We start from the raw sequence: 18,866 nt of genomic DNA on the forward strand, positions 1-18,866 counted from the left end.
AAGCCAAAAGAAGAGAGGAAATAATAAAAATCAGAGCAGAAATCAATGCAATAGAGACTAAGAAAACACTGCAAAGAATCAATGAATCAAAGAGTTGGTTCTTTGAAAGAATAAATAAAATTGATAAGCCCCTAGCCAACCTTATTTTAAAAAGGGAAGGAAAAGCTCAAATTCAAACAATAAGGAATGAAAAAGGTGAAATCACTACAGACCCAATAGAAATACAGATGATCATCAACATCTATATCAAAAACATCTATTCTCAAAGGTTTGATAACACAGAAGAAATAGACAGATTTCTAGAAGCATATGAAGTACCAAAGCTAGGTCAAGAAGAAGTAAAACTGCTGAATAATCCAATTACTATTAATGAAATAAAAAATGTAATTAAGTCATTACCTACAAAGAAGAGCCCAGGCCCAGATGGATTCACTGCAAAATTCTACAAGAAATACAAAGAGGACCTAATGCTGACACTCCTCAAACTCTTCAATGAAATTGAAAGGGAAGCAATCCTTCCCAAGTCATTCCTGGAAGCAAATATTACTCTAGTACGAAAACCTGAGAAAGATCCAACTGAAAAAGAGAACTACAGACCAATCTCCCTAATGAACACAGATGCAAAGATCCTCAATAAAATATTGGCAAATAGGATGCAGCAAATCATCAAGAAGATTATACACCATGAACAAGTGGGATTCACCCCAGGTATTCTGGGGTGGTCCAATATACGTAAATCAATAAATGTAATCCATCATATCAATAGAGTCAAAAGTAAGAATCACATGATCATTTCCAGAAAAAGCTTTTGATAAGGTACAACATTCATTTATGATAAGAACCTTACAGAAAATTGGAATAGATGGTCTTTACCTCAACATAATAAAGGCCATCTATGACAAACCAACAGCCAGTATCATACTAAATGGCCAAAAATTGAAGGCCTTTACTTTAAAATCAAGCACAAGACAAGGATGTCCCCTTTCACCGCCTGTATTTAATATAGTACGGGAAATACTAGCCAGAGCAATTAGACATAAAAGAGAAATACAAGGTGTAAAGATAGGAAAAAAAGAAGTTAAATTATCACTATTTGCAGATGATATGAAACTCCACATAGAAGACCCCAAAACTCCATTGAAAGACTCCTAGATATAATAAATAAATTCAGCAATGTGGCTGGATACAAAATCAGTACTCAAAAATCAATAGCATTCTTATATACTAACAACAAAATCACAGAGAAATAAGAGAAGCTACACCCTTCACACTAGCAACCAAGAAAATGAAATATTTAGGAATTACTCTCATGAAAGAAGTGAAAGACCTATCAGGGAAAATTATATTGCATTGAAAAATGAAATTGAAGACGATCTCAGAAAATGGAAAGACATCCCTTGCTCATGGACAGGAAGAATAAATATTTTGAAAATGGCCATTCTCCCAAAACTGTTATACAGATTCAATGCAATCCCAATAAAAATACCATCAACATACCACATAGATCTCGAGAAATCAATCCTAAAATTCATCTGGCATGAGAAGAGTCCTAGAATAGCAAGGACAGTTCTAAGCAGCAAAGGCAAGGCAGGAGGCATCACAATCCCTGACTTGAAGTTATACTGCAAAACAACTGTAGTAAAATCAACATGGTACCGGAATCAAAACAGAGCCAAAGACCAATGGAATAGATTAGAAGATACAACCACAACTACAAACACACTCAACGACCTTATCTTTGATAAAGGGGGCCAAACAGATTCAATGGAAGAATGACAGTCTCTTTAATAAATGGTGTTGGAAAAACTGGCTCTCCATATGCCGAAAACTAAAACTAGACCCATGCCTGTCACCATATACTAAAATAAAATCTAAATGGATTGAAGATCTAAATATTAAAACAGAAACACTAAATCTATTGGAAGACAAATTGGGTAAAAACCTTGAAGACATAGGGGTAGGTAGAGAATTCATGAACAAGACTCAAACCGCACAGGAAATACTTCCCAAAGTCAATAACTGGGATCACATCTTATTAAAAAGTTTCTGCACATCGAAAGAAATCTCTAACATAGTGAAAAGAAAACCCACAAACTGGGAAAAATCCTAGTGAACTGTCCCTCAGACAAAGGACTTCTGTCTAAAACATACAAAGAATTAAAAAAAAAATCAGACCCCCAAAATTCAAAGGTCCCATCCAAAAATGGGCATTGGAGATGAATAAACAATTCTCAGATGAAACAAGAAACACAAATGGCAAATAAATATTTGAAAAAATGTTCAGCATCACTAGCCATTAGAGAAATGCAAATTGAAACCACACTGAGATTTCATCTCACTCCTGAAAGAATGGCCAGGATCAAGAAAATCACCAACAACAAATGCTGGAGAGGCTGTGGGGAAAAAGGAACTCTCCTGCACTGTTGATGGGAGTGTGCAACCATTCTGGTGCAACCATTGTGGAGGTCAGTCTGGAGATTTCTCAGAAAGCTGAGACTGGAAGCCCCATTTGACCCAGCTATTCTACTGGTAGGCATATTCCCAGAAGAACTGAAAGCATCATACCACAGTGATATATGTGCACCCATGTTTATAGCAGCACAATTTGTAATAGCCAGATCTTGGAAACAACCTAAGTGTCCATCAACTGAGGAATGGATAAAAAAAGTTGTGGTATTTTTATACAATGGAGTACTACTCAGCTATAAAGAATGATCACATTGAGACATTTATAAATAAATGGACACAGCTCGAGACCATACTCGTAAGTGAAATAAATCAAACTCACCTGTATAAATACCAAATAGTTTCCCTAGTGTAAGAAACGATAAGAATACATGAAAGTACGTTGTAATCATGATTCCCAGTCACACTGGTTTGAAGCCATATAATGTTTTCACTCATTAATTGGAATGGTTTTAATTTGGGTGGTTGTATTTTATTGTCTGTGACACTACAAATAACTATTTTGAAGAAAATAAGAGCGTAATAGCTAGCGCTGATTTAATATCATCCGGTTTTGAAGCCCCATCAAGTTGTTGTTCATTTGTTTCCATTGGTTGTAACATGTTGTATCTTATTATATCTTAATGTATGCAATAATATAAGCAAGTTTTTTTATAGACAAAGAGATAATATAGAAATTGATGTTTGGTCTCTGCTAGCTGGTTCCAAATACCCTGCAATAATTTCATTCTCTTGAACCGTTTCACACTGTCTTGATAAAATTGATGCTGTAGTATATGAAGTTAGACTCAAATATTTCAAGGAAAGAGTCACTATGGTAACTACTATTAATGTCAAGCTATCTGGGGGTGAAACACAACGATGGTTAAATTTTTCAGTTCTGACCAGTATTGTTCTATTGATATGTTATTTTTTTTATCTGAGTCTCCCCCCTTTTTCTTTCCTTTTTTTAAAAATTAATTTATTTCTTAGTATCTTTTAACTAAGGGAAAACTAAATTAAAAATAGTGCGATAGATTATAGTAATTTTTTTGTTTCCCTATTAACCTGATTTGAACCCCTGTAGTGTTCTCCACATCTTGTTCTGACTGATTTTATTATATTCTGTTTTGCTTAGTAGCATCAAGTTTGAGGGTATAGGCAGCCATTTGGGAGGCAACCAGATATTCTATGATGCCCGTTATTATTTGACTATCATCTTCTTTGGAATTCTGTAAGCTCACCAATGTGGTTTTATTGGTCTTATGTACAGTTTTGTTCAATTCTTTTATACCAGCTGATACAGGCTACTCTTTTTAGGATAACAAGAGGCATAATGGTAACCATTGTTGATCACCTAGTAATCCTTTTTTTTTTCATTTTATGCTATGTACATCCTCATGATCTAACTGATTGTTTTGCTTTGTCACATTGGGTTTTTCTTTGGTCCATCTTGTTTTGTTTTTTATTTTTTGGCCTTTTAAAAATCTTTTTTCTTTTCCTTTTCAAAGAAAAAAAACTGTGGAAGTAATGGAAGCTAAAATGTGTGATTGTTAGCGTAAAAAATAGAGGAAGGAAAGTGATCTAAAGGATATAACTGCAAGTCTATTTAAATGTGTAGGATGGAGAACCATATTGCTGAGTTTTTCTTGGATCACTGAACAGAACTGACTGCAATATCACTGTATTAATCTCCACTTTGTATGCTTTAATTTTGTAATCTGGACAGCTGTTTCTAAGATGACAATGTGTGATCTATTAACTGGTGAACTCTTACTGTATATTTTTTCTCTTGAAATTCTTTATTACTTCTAGCCTTTTACTGTCTTGCTTCATTTAGTTTTGTTTTTCTCTTTAATTAAAAAATAATAAAATTCTGTCAGTTTTCAGCAAAATGGACAAAGCTAGAGCATTAAATTAAATTAGAGCATAAACAACATTAAATGAAATAATCCAAATACAGAAACACAAATATTGCAAATTTTCTCTCATATGTGAAGGTTAAAAACAAATTGTCCTGAATGTAACACAGTGACTTGAAGAGATTGGGAGAGACAGGTTGCACAGAGGGAGGTTGAATTTGAATAGCATACATTTTAGGTATCTACTGAAACATTACACAAAGTTCCTTACTATGTATATTTAATATATACTTATCAAAACCAGAATAAATATCAGGAAAGAGAAAATAAAAGGGAAAAGATCTCAAGTCAGCAGATCCCTGAGTAAGTGTGATATACAGGGAAGAACTATACCTCCTATAATGGCACAGAATAAGGATAACTCTTGCAATAAACCTTCTTTAATTCAGTTAGTGTTTAATGAATTTTCTCAGCCTGCCCTAGTTCAATGCAGGAGGCCTTGTTCCCAGTTCCAGCATTCAGGCTTACTGTTTTAGGGTAACCAAACCTAGTGATGTGTGTGCTTTGATGGCTGTAGAAAGACTGTACATGTTTTGAGTAAGACAGTACAAATCATGCAGCATTACCAGGATGAGATCTGCTGATATTTGCATGTGTATGTAGTGCTGCAGAAGACCAAGGAAGATAGTTAGCAACCACAGAGGAAAGATTGCTAGCACAGACTTGTAAAGCATTCCTTGGTTGCCTTGGAAGAGTAAACCACCAAAAGAAAGTTGCATTCTTGTCAAATTTTGCTATCACCTGCTTTAATTTCAGAAGTCCTCTGTATTTAAAGCACGTTAGATTCAGAGTTAACAGTGCTTTGGCCGGCCTTATTTCCAGAGTACTTTTCATCTAGGTCAAGAGATCACTATCTCTTAATCAAATAACAGGAAAAACTAAATGTGATTTTTCCTAGAAGTTGTTTCTGAATTGTGCCAATAAATGTCTTCAAATGTTAAAGAATTTTTAAAAATTAGAGCATGCACAAGGCTCTATTTCATCAAAATGGAGGAGAAATTGGACTGATAGGTGACACTCACTGTGTTACGTGTTTTATAGTGCACTTCTGAGTTAACTCATGGATAGCTTCCTGTCTATCTAAAAGGAATAATGCTCAATTCAGCATAGACACATCTCATAGTAAACAGCCTCAATGAATCATGTGGGTATTTTCCATTATGCAGAATGACAAACTGGGGACAACCTACCGTGATATCTTAAATCAGGCTGTGTGTTCTAATCTCTTCATAAAAAGGAACTCTGACAACCACAGTCATAGGCAAGAGAAATTCCACCGAGGTACAGGAGTTCATCATTTTAGGGTTCACAGAATGGGGCTCCAGCTGGTGCTCTTTTTCTTCTTCCTCATCATTTATCTTCTCAGCCTCTTGGGAAATCTCTCCCTGATGTCCCTGATCTATGCTGAGTATCAACTCCACACTCCACATACCCATGGACTTCTTTATTGGAAAACTATCCTTCTTGGACCTCTGGTATGCTTCTGTCTATGCCCCTAAAATCCTGATGACCTGTGTCGCTGATGACAAACACATCTCCTTTGCTGGCTGAGTGGCCCAGTTCTTTTTCTCTGCCAGATTGGCCTACACTGTGTGCTAACTACTGGCTGCCATGGCCTATGACAGTATGTGGCCATCACCAACCCCCTGCTTTATTCCCAAGCCATGTCCCCAAAATTACGTGTCAGTCTTGTCACAACTTCCTACTTGGGTGGCTTTGTAAACTCCATTATCAGCAGCAGTGAGACTCTCACCCTGAGCTTCTGTGGTGACAGTGTCATCGATGATTTCTTCTGCAACTTGCCCCCACTTGTCAAGTTGGCATGTGTCATAGAGGCAAGCTACTAGGCTGCGATGTACTTCATCCTGGCCTCCAACATCATTGCCCCTGCTGTGCTCATCCTGGCCTTCTACCTTTCCATCCTCCTGGCCATCCTGAAGATCCATTCTTCCCTGGATGCCTCAAGGCCTTCTCAACGTGTGGCTCCCCACTGGCAGCTCTCACCCTGTACTACAGTTCCATCCTCTTCATCTACTAGTGGCCCAGCTCCAGCTATGCCCTGAAGCGGGACAAAATGGTGTCGGTGTTCTATATCATGGTCATCCCCGTGTTGAATCTCTTGATCTACAGCTTGAAAAATAAAGACGTTAAAGAGGCCCTGCAGAAAATTCCAATTAGAGTGAAGTTTCCTTAAGTGCAAGTTCTTGATTATAGCAGTTTAACACTATATCTTTGTTAATAGACTGGACTTTCTGAAAAAACGAAAAGAAAGGAAAACAATCCCTTTTGTGAAGATAGCAATCTGCATGTATGTTTAATGCATAATATTTACATTTTGGAGAACTGAGTTTTTGATTTTTTTCAGTCACAATGCCTTGTTTGTCCCAAATTTCCTTCCCTTTCTGCAAAACGTCTGCCTCTCTGTTCCCTACAGTCTCTCTTTTATTTAGCTCCTTAATTTATATCCTGTGTTTCTCATAAGAGAAAAATCATATTGTTCTGCTTTCTGCTTCTTGTATAGTGCAACAGTTTTCCTATCCAATAAATGAAATATTACTTAGAGTTACTGTGAACCCCAATAAAAGAGCATTCTTCCCCTTTTCCCCACACAAAAAAATTACGAGATCCTAGCAACAGTCGGTCAGCGATGTGAGAAGGGCAGGAAGATGTAAATGACCATGAACACAGGAATAGATGCATGAGTAGAGGCAGAATGAGTGATCTTGAATAAAAAATTTTACATGCAGGGGGAAACTCAGAATGGAAGTCTTTACTTGGTGAAGCAGGGATTGGTAACAACTAAGGACCTGCAAATGTTTCTGTTTCTTTTCTTTCAGTTTTTTGCATAAATTTAAAACAAGAGAATATGTCATTGTGAAGCATCACATTTCTTAATCTCAGTCATTTTTTGCGTGTAAAACACGAGTCTGTGGCAACACAAAGAGGCTCCACTGCCCAGCACACAGGTTTGCAGGTCTTTCTTAGTGCAGTGCTGCATGGCAGGTGGTGTAAAAAGAAAAGTTTTTTTTTCCACAGCTACAGGCCAGATGTGCAGGTTCAAAGCTTTCATGGGTCTGCTTCTCTCGTGGTTTTTCTCTTTGACTCACAGATGGCTGCCTGGCTGCAGGGGTCCAGCATGAACTTTCCTCTGTGGCTTCACACCCTGAGTGACACTTTGTATCTTTGAATTCTTCTTGGCAAATAGGCAAGTTGGGCAGGGTTAGGCCCCCACCAAATGCTGGGTTTAGCTTAACCATATCTCCCTAGGCCTGATCTCCATCTGCAGTCACATTGCAGGTCCTGGAGTCCAGATTTCAGGGCACACATTGCAATGAGACTTGATTCAGCTTTAACACCAGGGAAGCACAGGGTCTGTCCAGTGAAGGAGCCAGGGAAGGCCATTCAGGGCAAGGGAAGAGCACACATAACAGAAAAAATTATAGAAAACTCTCAATAGCACAGTTCAGAGAAATTCTGTTACCAAACACATTTAATGATTACATTCTGACACAGAGCCATTAAAAGTGTCAACATTTAATAAGATCCTGCTCATTTGATCATACTGTAGTTAGTATGTTATGCATCTCCATATTCCACACAAACTCTTAATTGTGTCCCTGGAGACAGTGATACATGTTTCTGGGGTGCCTGTGGAAGAGGTCTTAAAGGGCTACTGAGGAAACATACATATTTTGTCTTCCAAGCTGTACAGCAAATACCACAGAGGATGGACAGTGCTGCTTCCTGGAACCATTGCTGCTGACCAGAAGTAAGCATCGAAGACTGAGGGCAGTTGAATGGTTTGGCCTTGCTGTGTCTGCAGCTGGACTTAGAAGGGGAATGCAGTGTGGTGTGGCTGTCAGGTGATCATTGTGATGTCATCACCAGAGATATGTGCATGCATGTGCATACACACACACACACACACACGGGCTCCACTGTAACTCATATTACATCCAATGGTATATTTTTTTCCTAATATGCAATTTGAAATTCAGTCTGATATTTATGCTAAAAGATCATACATTCAGTAGCAATGAGAAGAAGCTGAGGACAAAGAACTGAGTTGTGATCTGTCTGTTCATGTTTCTACCCTACCCTGCATTCCCTCCTATGAGCGCATCTTTAGATGCTGGAGAAACACATCCTTTGCACAGGTTTTTGAGTCCAAGTGAAGGTAACAGGGAACAAAGATGCTCCAGGGCACAGTGCTCTGTGTATACAGAGGTTTAGTAGGCATGGTTGTGATGTTGTCTGTGCCTTTTATCATATTCACATATGATCAACAGTTTAAACTCCAGGCGGAGAGGAGATCTCAGGAGTCTGTATTCATCCTTCTTATTGCAGTACCATATACTCAGGAAAGTGCACTTTATTTCTCTGAGAATTTTAAGCTACATGAGAAATAGACACTACATCAAGAAAAACAGGTCCATGATACAGAAGTAATTAATTAGATATTCTTTCAATGTGCATGAGGTACTACTACCTTGCGAGGCATTGGTTGGAATGCTGCAGTACAGCAGTAAATAAACAGACTTTTTTCTTGTAGATGATGTGTTCTAGTAGGTAGACATGGGTCGTAAATATGAAAAATAAGAGTTAGCATACTATATAAATTAGAAAGCAAGAGCTAGAAATGGAGCATAACAGAATAGGATCTGTGTATGCTCATATGGGTGAGGATTATTGGAGAGAAGTGGGAATAGAATCTTTTTAAAAATAAGTGATTAGTATGAGCCTTAGCAAGGACATATGAAAAGACCCAGAGGAGGTGAAATATGCAAGTTTCCAGATAATAGTATTTCAGAGAGAAAGGATACACTGCTTAAAAGACAAATGCATATTTGAAAAGGTGAAAAAAATCACCAATTCAGGAGGAGAGCAGGCTGAGTTTTAAGAAATAATGTGTAGGGGCTGGGGGTTTAGCTCAGTGGCATAAGCGCCTGCCTTGAAAGCAGGCAGTCGTGAGTTCGATCCCCGGTACCGATAAAAACGAAAAAGACAAAAAAAAAAAAAAAGAAAGAAAAGAGATAATGTGTTTTAAAGAGATCTCAGCTGTGGATAATTGCAAGGCCATTGAGTGTATGTGTGTGTGTGTGTGTGTGTGTGTGTGTGTGTGTGTCTGATAAATTAGGTATCTTTACAAGGTTTTAAGTACAGAAGTCACAGTGCTTCATTGATTTACTGGACCATACTGGCTACTACTTCCCTTGTTCTACTTCCGGCATTCTATTTCCTGAATCCCACGTCCTGTGTTCTACTTCCGGAATTCTATTTCCTGAATCCTAATTCCTGTGTTCTACTTCCGAAATTCTCTTTCCTTAATCCTACTTCCTGTGTTCTCCTTCCGGAGTTCTATTTCCTGAATCCTACTTACTGTGTTCTCCTTATTGAGTTCTATTTCCTGAATCATACTTCCTGTGTTCTCCTTACTGAGTTTTCTTTCCAAATTCTGACTTCCTGTGTTCTACTTCCAGAATTCTATTTCCTGAATCCTATTTCCTGAGTTCTACTTCCAAAAATCTATTTCTTGAATCCCACATTCTGTGTTCTACTTCCGGAATTCTATTTCCTGAATCCTACTTCCCTTGTTCTACATATGGCATTCTATTTCCTGAATCCCACCAACTGTGTTCTACTTCCAGAATTATATTGCATTAATTCTACTTCCTGTGTTCCACTTCTGCAACTCTATTTCCTGAAACCTACATCCTGTGTTCTACTTCCTGAGTACTATTTCCTGAATCCTACTTCTTGAGTTCTACTTCCAGAATTCTATTTCCTGAATCATATTTCCTGTGTTCTACTTCCAGAATTCTATTTCCTGAATCCTACTTTGGGTGTTCTACTTGTGGAATTCTGTATCCTGAATCCTACTTCTTGTGTTCTATTTCTGGAAATCTATTTCCTGAACCTTACTTCCTGTGTTGTCCTTCTTGAGGCCAATTTCCTGAATCCTATTTCCAGTGTTCTACATCCAGAGGTCTATTTCCTGAATCTTCCTTCCTGTGTTCTCCATACTGAGTTCTATTTTCTAAATCCTACTTCCTGTGTTCTACTTCCAGAATTCTATTTCCTGAATCCTACTTCCTGTGTTCTACTGCCGGAACTCTATTTCCTGAATCCTACTTCCTGTGTTCTACTTCCAGAATTCTATCTCCTGAATCCTATTTCCTGTGTTCTATTTCCGGAATTCTATTTCGTGAATCCTACTTCCTGAGTTGTACTTCTGTAATTTTATTTCCTGAATCCTGCTTCATGTGTTCTACTTCCGGAATTTTATTTTCTGAATCCTGCTTCCTGTGTTCTACTTCCGGAATTCTATTTCCTGAACCCTAAATCCTGTGTTCTACTTCCGTAATTCTATTTCCTGAATCCTACTTCTGGTGTTGCACTTCTGGAATTATATACTTTGAATCCTACTTCCTGTGTTCTACTTCTGGAATTTTATTTCCTGAATTCTACTTCCTGTGTTCTTGATCCCAAATTCTATTTCCTGAATCCAACTTCCTGTGTTCTACTTCCAGAATTCTATTTCCTGAATCTTACTTCCTGCGTTCTCCTACATGAGGCCTATTTCCTGAATACTACTTCCTGTGTTCTAATTCCTGAGTTCCATTTCCTGAAGCCTACTTCATGTGTGCTCCTTCAGGAATTCTATTTCCTGAATCCTATTTCCTGTGTTCCACTTCCAGAATTCTATTTCCTGAATCCTACTTCCTGTGTTCTACTTCTGGAATTCTAATTCTTGAATCCTACTTCCTGTGTTCACATCCCGAATTCTATTTTCTGAATCCTGCTTCCTGTGTTCTACTTCCGGAATTGTATTTCCTGAATCCTACTTCCTGTGTTCTACTTCCAGAATTCTATTGCCTGATTCCTAACTCCTTTGTTGTACTTCCGAAATTCTACTTCCTGAATCCTTCCAGTGTTGTACTTCCAGAATTTTATTTCATGAATCGTACTTCCTGTGTTCTACTTCCAGAATTCTATTTCCTGAATCCTACTTCCTGTATTCTACTTCTGGAATTCTATTTCCTGAATTCTACATCCTGTTCTACTTACGGAATTCGATTTCCTGAATTGTACTTCGTGTGTTGTACTTCCTGAATTTTATTTCCTGAACCCTACTTCATGGGTTCTACTTCCTGAATTCTATTTCCAGAATACTACTTCCTGTGTTCTACTTCCTGAGTTCTATTTCGTGAATCCTACATCCTATGTTCTATTTCCGGAATTATATTTGCTGAATCCTACTGTCTGTGTGCTACGTCGGGAATTCTATTTCCTAAATCCTACTTCGGGTGTTCTAGTTGTGGAATTCTGTATCCTGAATCCTAATTCCTGTGTTCTACTTCTGGAATTCTATTTTCTGACCTTCCTTCCTGTGTTGTCCTTCCTGAGGCCTAATTCCTCAATCCTACTTCCTGTGTTCTACTCCCAAAGTTCTATTTCCTGAATCTTACTTCCTGTGTTCTCCTTCCTGAGTTCTATCCTGAATCCTACTTCCTGTGTTCTACTTACAGAATTCTATTACCTGAATCATACTTCCTGTGTTCAACTTCCAGAATTCTATTTCCTGAATCATATTTCCTGTGTTGTTCATCTGGAATTCTATTTCCTGAATCTTACTTAATGTGTTCTACTTCCAGAATTCCATTTACCAAATGCTACTACTGGTGTTCTACTTCCGGAATTCTATTTCGTGAACACTACTTTTTCTGTCCTACTTCTGGAATTCTATTTCCTGAATTCTACTTCCTGTGTTCTACATCTGGAATTCTATTTCCTGAATTCTACTTCCTGTTCTACTTCCGGAATTCGATTTCCTGAACCCAACTTCACATGTTGTACTTCCGGAATTCTCTTTCCTGAAGCCCTCTTCATGTGTTCTTTTTCCGGTATTCTATTTCCTGAATCCTACTTCCTGTGTTCTACTTCCTGAGTTCTATTTCTTGAATCCTACTTCCTGTGTTCTACTTCTGTAATTCTATTTCCTGAATCCTACTGTCTGTGTTCTTTTTCCGGAATTCTATTTCCTGAATCCTACTTCCGGTATGTACTTGCGGAATTCTGTATCCTGAATCCTACTTCCTGTGTTCTACTTCTGTAATTCTATTTCCTGAATCTTACTTCCTGTGTTGTCCTTCATGAGGCCTGTTTCCTGAATCCTACTTCCTATGTTCTATGACCTGAGTTCTGTTTCCTGAATCTTAATTCCTGTGTTCTCTTTCCTGAGTTCTATTTCCTTAAACCTACTTCTTATGTGCTATCTCTGGAGTTTCATTTCCTGAATCCTACTTCCAGTGTTCTACTTCTGGAATTCTATTTTCTTAATCCTTCATCCTGTGTTATACTTAGGGAATCCTATTTACTGAATCCTACTTCCTGTGTTTTACTTCCCGATTTCTATATCCTGAATCCTCCTCCATGTGCTCTACTTCCAGAATTCTATTTCCTGAATCTTACTTCCTGTATTCTCCAACATGAGGCCTATTTCACAATTCTACTTCCTGAGTTCTACTTTCTTAATTCTATTTCCTGAATCTTATTTCGTGTATTATCCTTCCTGAGTTCTATATCCTGAATACTACTTGTGTGTTCTACTTCCGGAATTCTATTTCCTGAATCCTACTTCCTGTGTTCCACATCCGGAATTCTATTTCCTGAATCCTACTTCCTGTGTTGCACATCCAGAATTCTATTTCCTGAATCCTACTTCCTGTGTTGTACTTCGGAAATTCTATTTCCTGAATCTTACTTCCTGTGTTGTCCTGGCTGAGTTCTATTTCCTGAATCCTACTACCTGTGTTCTAATTCCAGAATCCTACTCCCTGTGTTCTTGTTCCACAATTCTATTTCCAGAATCCGACTTCCTGTGTTCTACTTCTGCAATTCTATTTCCTGAATCCTACTCCCCATGTTTTACTTCCAGCATTCCATTTCCTGAATCCCACATCCTGTGTTCTACTTCTGGAATTCTATTTCCTGAATCCTACTTCCTGTATTCTTCTTACTGAGTTGTATTTCCTGAATCATACTTCCTGTGTTCTCCTTCCTGAGTTTTCTTTCCTGAAACTGACTTCCTGTGTTCTACTTCCAGAATTCTATTTCCGGAGTTCTACGTCCAAAAATCTATTGCTTGAATCCCACATCCTGTGTTCTCCATCCTGAGTTCTATTTCCTGAATCCTACTTCCTGTGTTCTACTTCCAGAATTCTATTTCCTGAATCCTACTTCCTGTGTTCTACTTCCAGAATTCTATTTCCTGAATCCTACTTCCTGTGTTCTACATCCCAAATTCTATTTCCTGAATCCTACTTCGTGTGTTCTACTTCTGGAATTCTATTTCCTGAATCCTACTTCCTGAGTCCTACTTCCAGAAGTCTATTTCCTGAATCCTAAATCCTGTGTTCTACGTCCATAATTCTCTTTCTAAATCCGACTTCGGGTGTTGCACTTCTGGAATTCTATATTTTGAATTCTACTTTCTGTGTTGTCCTTCCTGAGTTCTATTTCCTGAATCCTACTTCCTGAATTCTATTTCTTAAATTCTACTCCCTGTGTTCTTCTTCCAGAATTCTATTTCCAGAATCCGACTTCCTGTGTTCTACTTCCGCAATTCTATTTCATGAATCTTACTTCCAGAGTTCTACTTCTGTAATTCTATTTCCTGAATCCTGCTTCCTGTGTTCTACATCCGGAATTTTATTTTCTGAATTCTGCTTCCTGTGTTCTACTTCTGGAATTATATTTCCTGAATCCTACTTCAGGTGTTGCACTTCAGGAATTCTATATTTTGAATCCTACATCCTATGTTCTACTTCCAGAATTCTATTTCCTGAATCCTAACTCCTGTGTTCTACTTCCTGAGTTCTATTTCGTGAATCCTACATCCTGTGTTCTACTTCCAGAATTTTATTTGCTGAATGCTACTTTCTGTGTTCTACTTGTGAAACTCTATTTCCTGAATCTTACTTCCTGTGTTGTCCTACTGGAGGCCTATCTCCTGAATCCTACTTCCTGTATTCTACTTCTGGAATTCTATTTCCTGAATCCTACTCCTTGTGTTCTACTTCCGGAATTCTATTTTCTGAATCCTACATCCTGTGTTCTACATGCAGAAAAATATTTCCTGAATCCTACTTCCTGTGTACTACTTCCGGAATTCTACTTCCTGAATCCTGCTTCCTGTGTTCTCTTTCTGATAGTGTATTTACTGAATCCTATTTCCTGTGTTCTACTTCCCGAATTCTATTTCCTAAATCCTAACTCTTGTGTTCTACTTCCAGAATTCTATTTCCTTGAATCCTACTTCCAGTGTTCTACTTCCGGAAGTAGGATTCTATTTCGTGATTCCTACTTCCTGCGTTATACTTCCAGAATTATATTTCCTGAATCCTACTTCCTGTCCTAATTCGGGAATTTGATTTCCTGAATCCTACTTCGTGTGTTTAATATCTGGAATTCTATTTCCTGAATCTTACTTCATGTGTTTAACTTCCGGAATTCTATTTGCTGAATCTTACTTCTTGTGTTCTCCTACATGAGGCCTATTTCCTGAATTCTACTTCCTGTGTTCTACTTCCTCAGTTCTATTTCCTGAATCTAACTTCCTATGTTCTCCTTCCTGAGTTCTATTTCCTGAGTCCTACTTCCTGTGTGCTCCTTCAGGAAGACTATTTCCTGAATCGTACTTCCTGTGTTCTACTTCTGGAATTCTATTTCCTGAATCCTATTTCCTGTGTTCTACTTCTTGAGTTCTATTTCGTGAATACTACATCCTGTGTTCTACTTCTGGAATTCTATTTGCTGAATCCTATGGTCTGTGTTTTACTTCCAGAATTCTATTTCCAAAATCCTACTTCCAGTGTTCTAGTTGCAGAGTTCTGTATCCTGAATCCTACTCCCTGTGTTCTACTTCTGGAATTCTATTTCCTGAATCTTACTTCCTGTGTCATCCTTCATGAGGCCTGTTTCCCGAATCCTACTTCCTGTGTTTACATCTGAAGTTCTATTTCCTGAATCTTACTTCCTGTGTTCTCCATCCTCAGTTCTATTTTCTGAATCCTACTTCCTGTGTTCTAGTTCCAGAATACTATTTCCTGAATCCTACTTCCTGTGTTCTACATCCCGAATTCTATTTACTGAATCCTACTTCCTGTGTTCCACTTCCGGAATTCTATTTTCTGAATCCTGCTGCCTGTGTTCTACTTCTGGAATTGTATTTCCTGAATTCTACTTCCTGTGTTCTAATTCCAGAATTCTATTTCCTGAATCCTAACTCCACTGTTCTACTTCCACAATTGTATTTCCTGAATCGTACTTCCGGTGTTGTGCTTACAGAATTCCATTTTGTGAATCGTACTTCCTGTGTTCTACTTCCTGAGTTCTATTTCCTGAATCTTACTTCCTGTGTGCTCCTTCGGGAATTCTACTTTCTGAATCCTGCTTCCTGTGTTCTACTTCTGGAATACTATTTTCTGAATCCTGTTTCTGGTGTTCTAATTCCAGAATTGTATTTCCTGAATCCTACTTCCTGTGTTCTACTTCTGTAATCTATTTCCTGTATCCTAACTCCTGTTTTCTACTTTCGTAATTCTATTTCCTGAATCCTACTTTGGTTGTGCACTTCGCAATTATATTTTGTGAATCCTTCCTGTGTTTTACTTCCGGTATTCTATTTCTTGAATCCTACTTTCTGTGTTCTACCTCTGCAATTCTATTTCCTGAATTCTACTTCCTGTTGTACTTCTGGAATTCTATTTCCTGAATACTACTTCCTGTGTTCTGCTTCCTGAGTTCTATTTCGTGAATCTTACATCCTCTGTTCTACTTCTGGAACTCTATTTGATGAATCTTACTTTCTGTTTCCTACTTCGGGTATTCTAAGTCCTGAATTCTACTTCCTGTGTTGTACTTCCGGAATTCTATTTCCGGAGTCTTACTTACTGTGTTGTCCTTCATGAGCCTATCTCCTGAATCCTACTTCCTGTGTTCTACTTCCGGAATTCTATTTCCTGAATCCTACTTCCTATGTTCTACTTCTGGAATTCTATTTCCTGAATCCTACTTCCTGTGTAATACTTCGGGAATTCTATATCCTGAATCCAGCTTCCTGTGTTCTACTTCTCGAATTCTATTTTCTGAATTCTGCTTCCTGTGTTCTACTTCCAGAATTCTATTTCCTGAATATAACTTCCTGTGTTCTACTTCCGGAATTCTATTTCCTGAATCCTAACTCCTGTGTTCTACTTCCTGGTTTCTATTTCCTGAATCCTAGTTCAGGTGTTCTACTTCCAGAATTCTATTTTGTGATTCCTACTTCCTGTGTTCTTCTTTCAGAAATCTATTTCCTGAATCCTACTTCCGGTATTCTACTAACAGAATTCTATTTCTGAAATTCTACATCCTGTTCTACTTCCGGAATTCGATTTCATGAGTCCAACGTCATATGTTTTGTATCCGGAATTCTATTTCCTGAATCCTACTTCATGTTTTCTATATCGGGAATTCTATTTCCTGAATCTTACTTCCTGTGTTCTCCTACATGAGGACTATTTCCTGAATTCTACTTCCTGTGTTGTACCTCCTCAGTTCTATTTCCTGAAGCTTACTTCCTGTGTTCTCCTTCCTGAGTTCTATTTCGTGAATCCAACTTCCTGTGTTCTACTTCTGGAATTCTATTCCCTGAATCCTACTTCCTGTGTTCTATTTCCGGAATCCTAACTTCTGTGTTCTACTTCTGGCATTCTATTTCCTGAATCCTACTTCCGGTGTACTACTTCCGGAATTCTATTTCGTGAATCCTACTTCCTGTGTTCTCTTACAGAATTGTATTTCCTGAAGCATACATCCAGTGTTCTACTCCTGGAATTCTATTTCCTGAATTCTACTTCCTGTTCTACTTCCGGAATTCTTTTCCTGAATCCTTCTTCATGTGTTCTACTTCTGGAATACTATTCCTGAATCCTACTTCCTGTGTTATACTTCATGAGTTCTATTTAATGAATCCTACATCCTGTGTTATATTTCTGGAATTCTATTTGCTGAATCCTACTGTCTGTGTTCTATTTCCGGAATTCTATTTTCTAAATCCTATTTCCGGGGTTCTACTTGCAAAATTCTGTATCCTGAATCCTACTTCTTGTTTTCTACTTCTGTAATTCTATTTCCTGAATCTTACTTCCTGCGTTGTCCTTCATGAGGCCTATTTCCTGAATTCTACTTTCTGTGTTCTACATCTGGAATTCTATTTCCTGAATATTACTTCCTGTGTTCCACTTCCGGAATTCTATTTCCTGAATCCTTCTCCCTGTGTTCTGCATCCCGAATTCTATTTACTGAATCCTACTTCCTGTGTTCTACTCCCGAAATCCTATTTCGTGAATCATTTTTCCTGAGTGCTACTTCCGGAATTCTATTTCCTGAATCCTGCTTCCTGTCTTCTACTTATGGAATTCTGTTTTCTTATTCCTGCTTCCTGTGTCATACATCCGGAATTGTATTGTCTGAAACCTACTTCCCGTGTTCCACATCCCAAATTCTATTTCCTGAATCCTAACTCCTGTGTTCTACTTCTGTAATTCTATATCCTGAATCCTACTTCTGGTGTTGTACTTCCGGATTTCTATTTTGTGAATCCTACTTCCTGTGTTCTACTTTCGGAATTCTATTTCCTGAATCCTACTTTCTGTGTTCTACTTCCGGAATTCTATTTCCTGAATCTTACTTCCTGTGTTCTACTTCTGGAATTCTATTTCCTGAACCCCCTTCCTGTGTACTAGTTCAGGAATTCTATTTCCTGAATCCTGCTTCCTGTTTTCTACTTCTCAAATTCTATTTTCTGAATTATGCTTCCTGTGTTCTACTTCCGGAATTCTATTTCCTGAATACAACTTCCAGTGTTCTACTTCCGGAATTCTATTTCCTGAATACAACTTCCAGATTTCTATTTCCTGAATCCTAGTTCAGGTGTTCTACTTCCAGAATTCTATTTTGTGATTCCTACTTCCTGTGGTCTACTTTTGGAATTTTATTTCCTGAATCCTACTTCCTGTGTTCTACTAACAGAATTCTATTTCCAGAATTCTATTTCCTGTTCTACTTCCATAATTCGATTTCATGAGTCTTACTTCGTTTGTTTTGTATCCGGAATTCTATTTCCTGAATGCTACTTCATGTGTTCTATTTCCGGTATTCTATTTCCTGAATCTTACTTCCTGTGTTCTCCTACATGAGGACTATTCCTGAATTCTACTTCCTGTGTTATACTTCCTCAGTTCTATTTCCTGAAGATTACTTCCTGTGTGCTCTTTCCTGAGTTCTATTTCGTGAATCCAACATCCTGTGTTCTACTTCTGGAATTCTATTCCCTGAATCCTACTTCCTGTGTTCTACTTTCGGAATTCTATTTCTGAAATCCTAACTTCTGTGTTATACTTCCGGCATTCTATTTCCTGAAACCTACTTCCGGTGTACTACTTCCGGAATTCT

At 38.0% G+C, this 18,866-nt stretch overlaps 1 pseudogene; it reads left to right on the plus strand.

Annotated features, from left to right (window-relative positions):
- Positions 1-5,502: 5,502 nt before the first annotated feature.
- LOC106026474 (olfactory receptor 9G19-like) lies at positions 5,503-6,561 on the plus strand (annotated as a pseudogene).
- The last annotated feature ends 12,305 nt before the right edge of the window (positions 6,562-18,866 follow it).

This window comes from Cavia porcellus, unplaced genomic scaffold, assembly GCF_034190915.1.
Source record: "Cavia porcellus strain 051 isolate PalLab524CR breed Dunkin Hartley unplaced genomic scaffold, mCavPor4.1 scaffold_32, whole genome shotgun sequence".
NCBI lineage: Eukaryota > Metazoa > Chordata > Mammalia > Rodentia > Caviidae > Cavia > Cavia porcellus.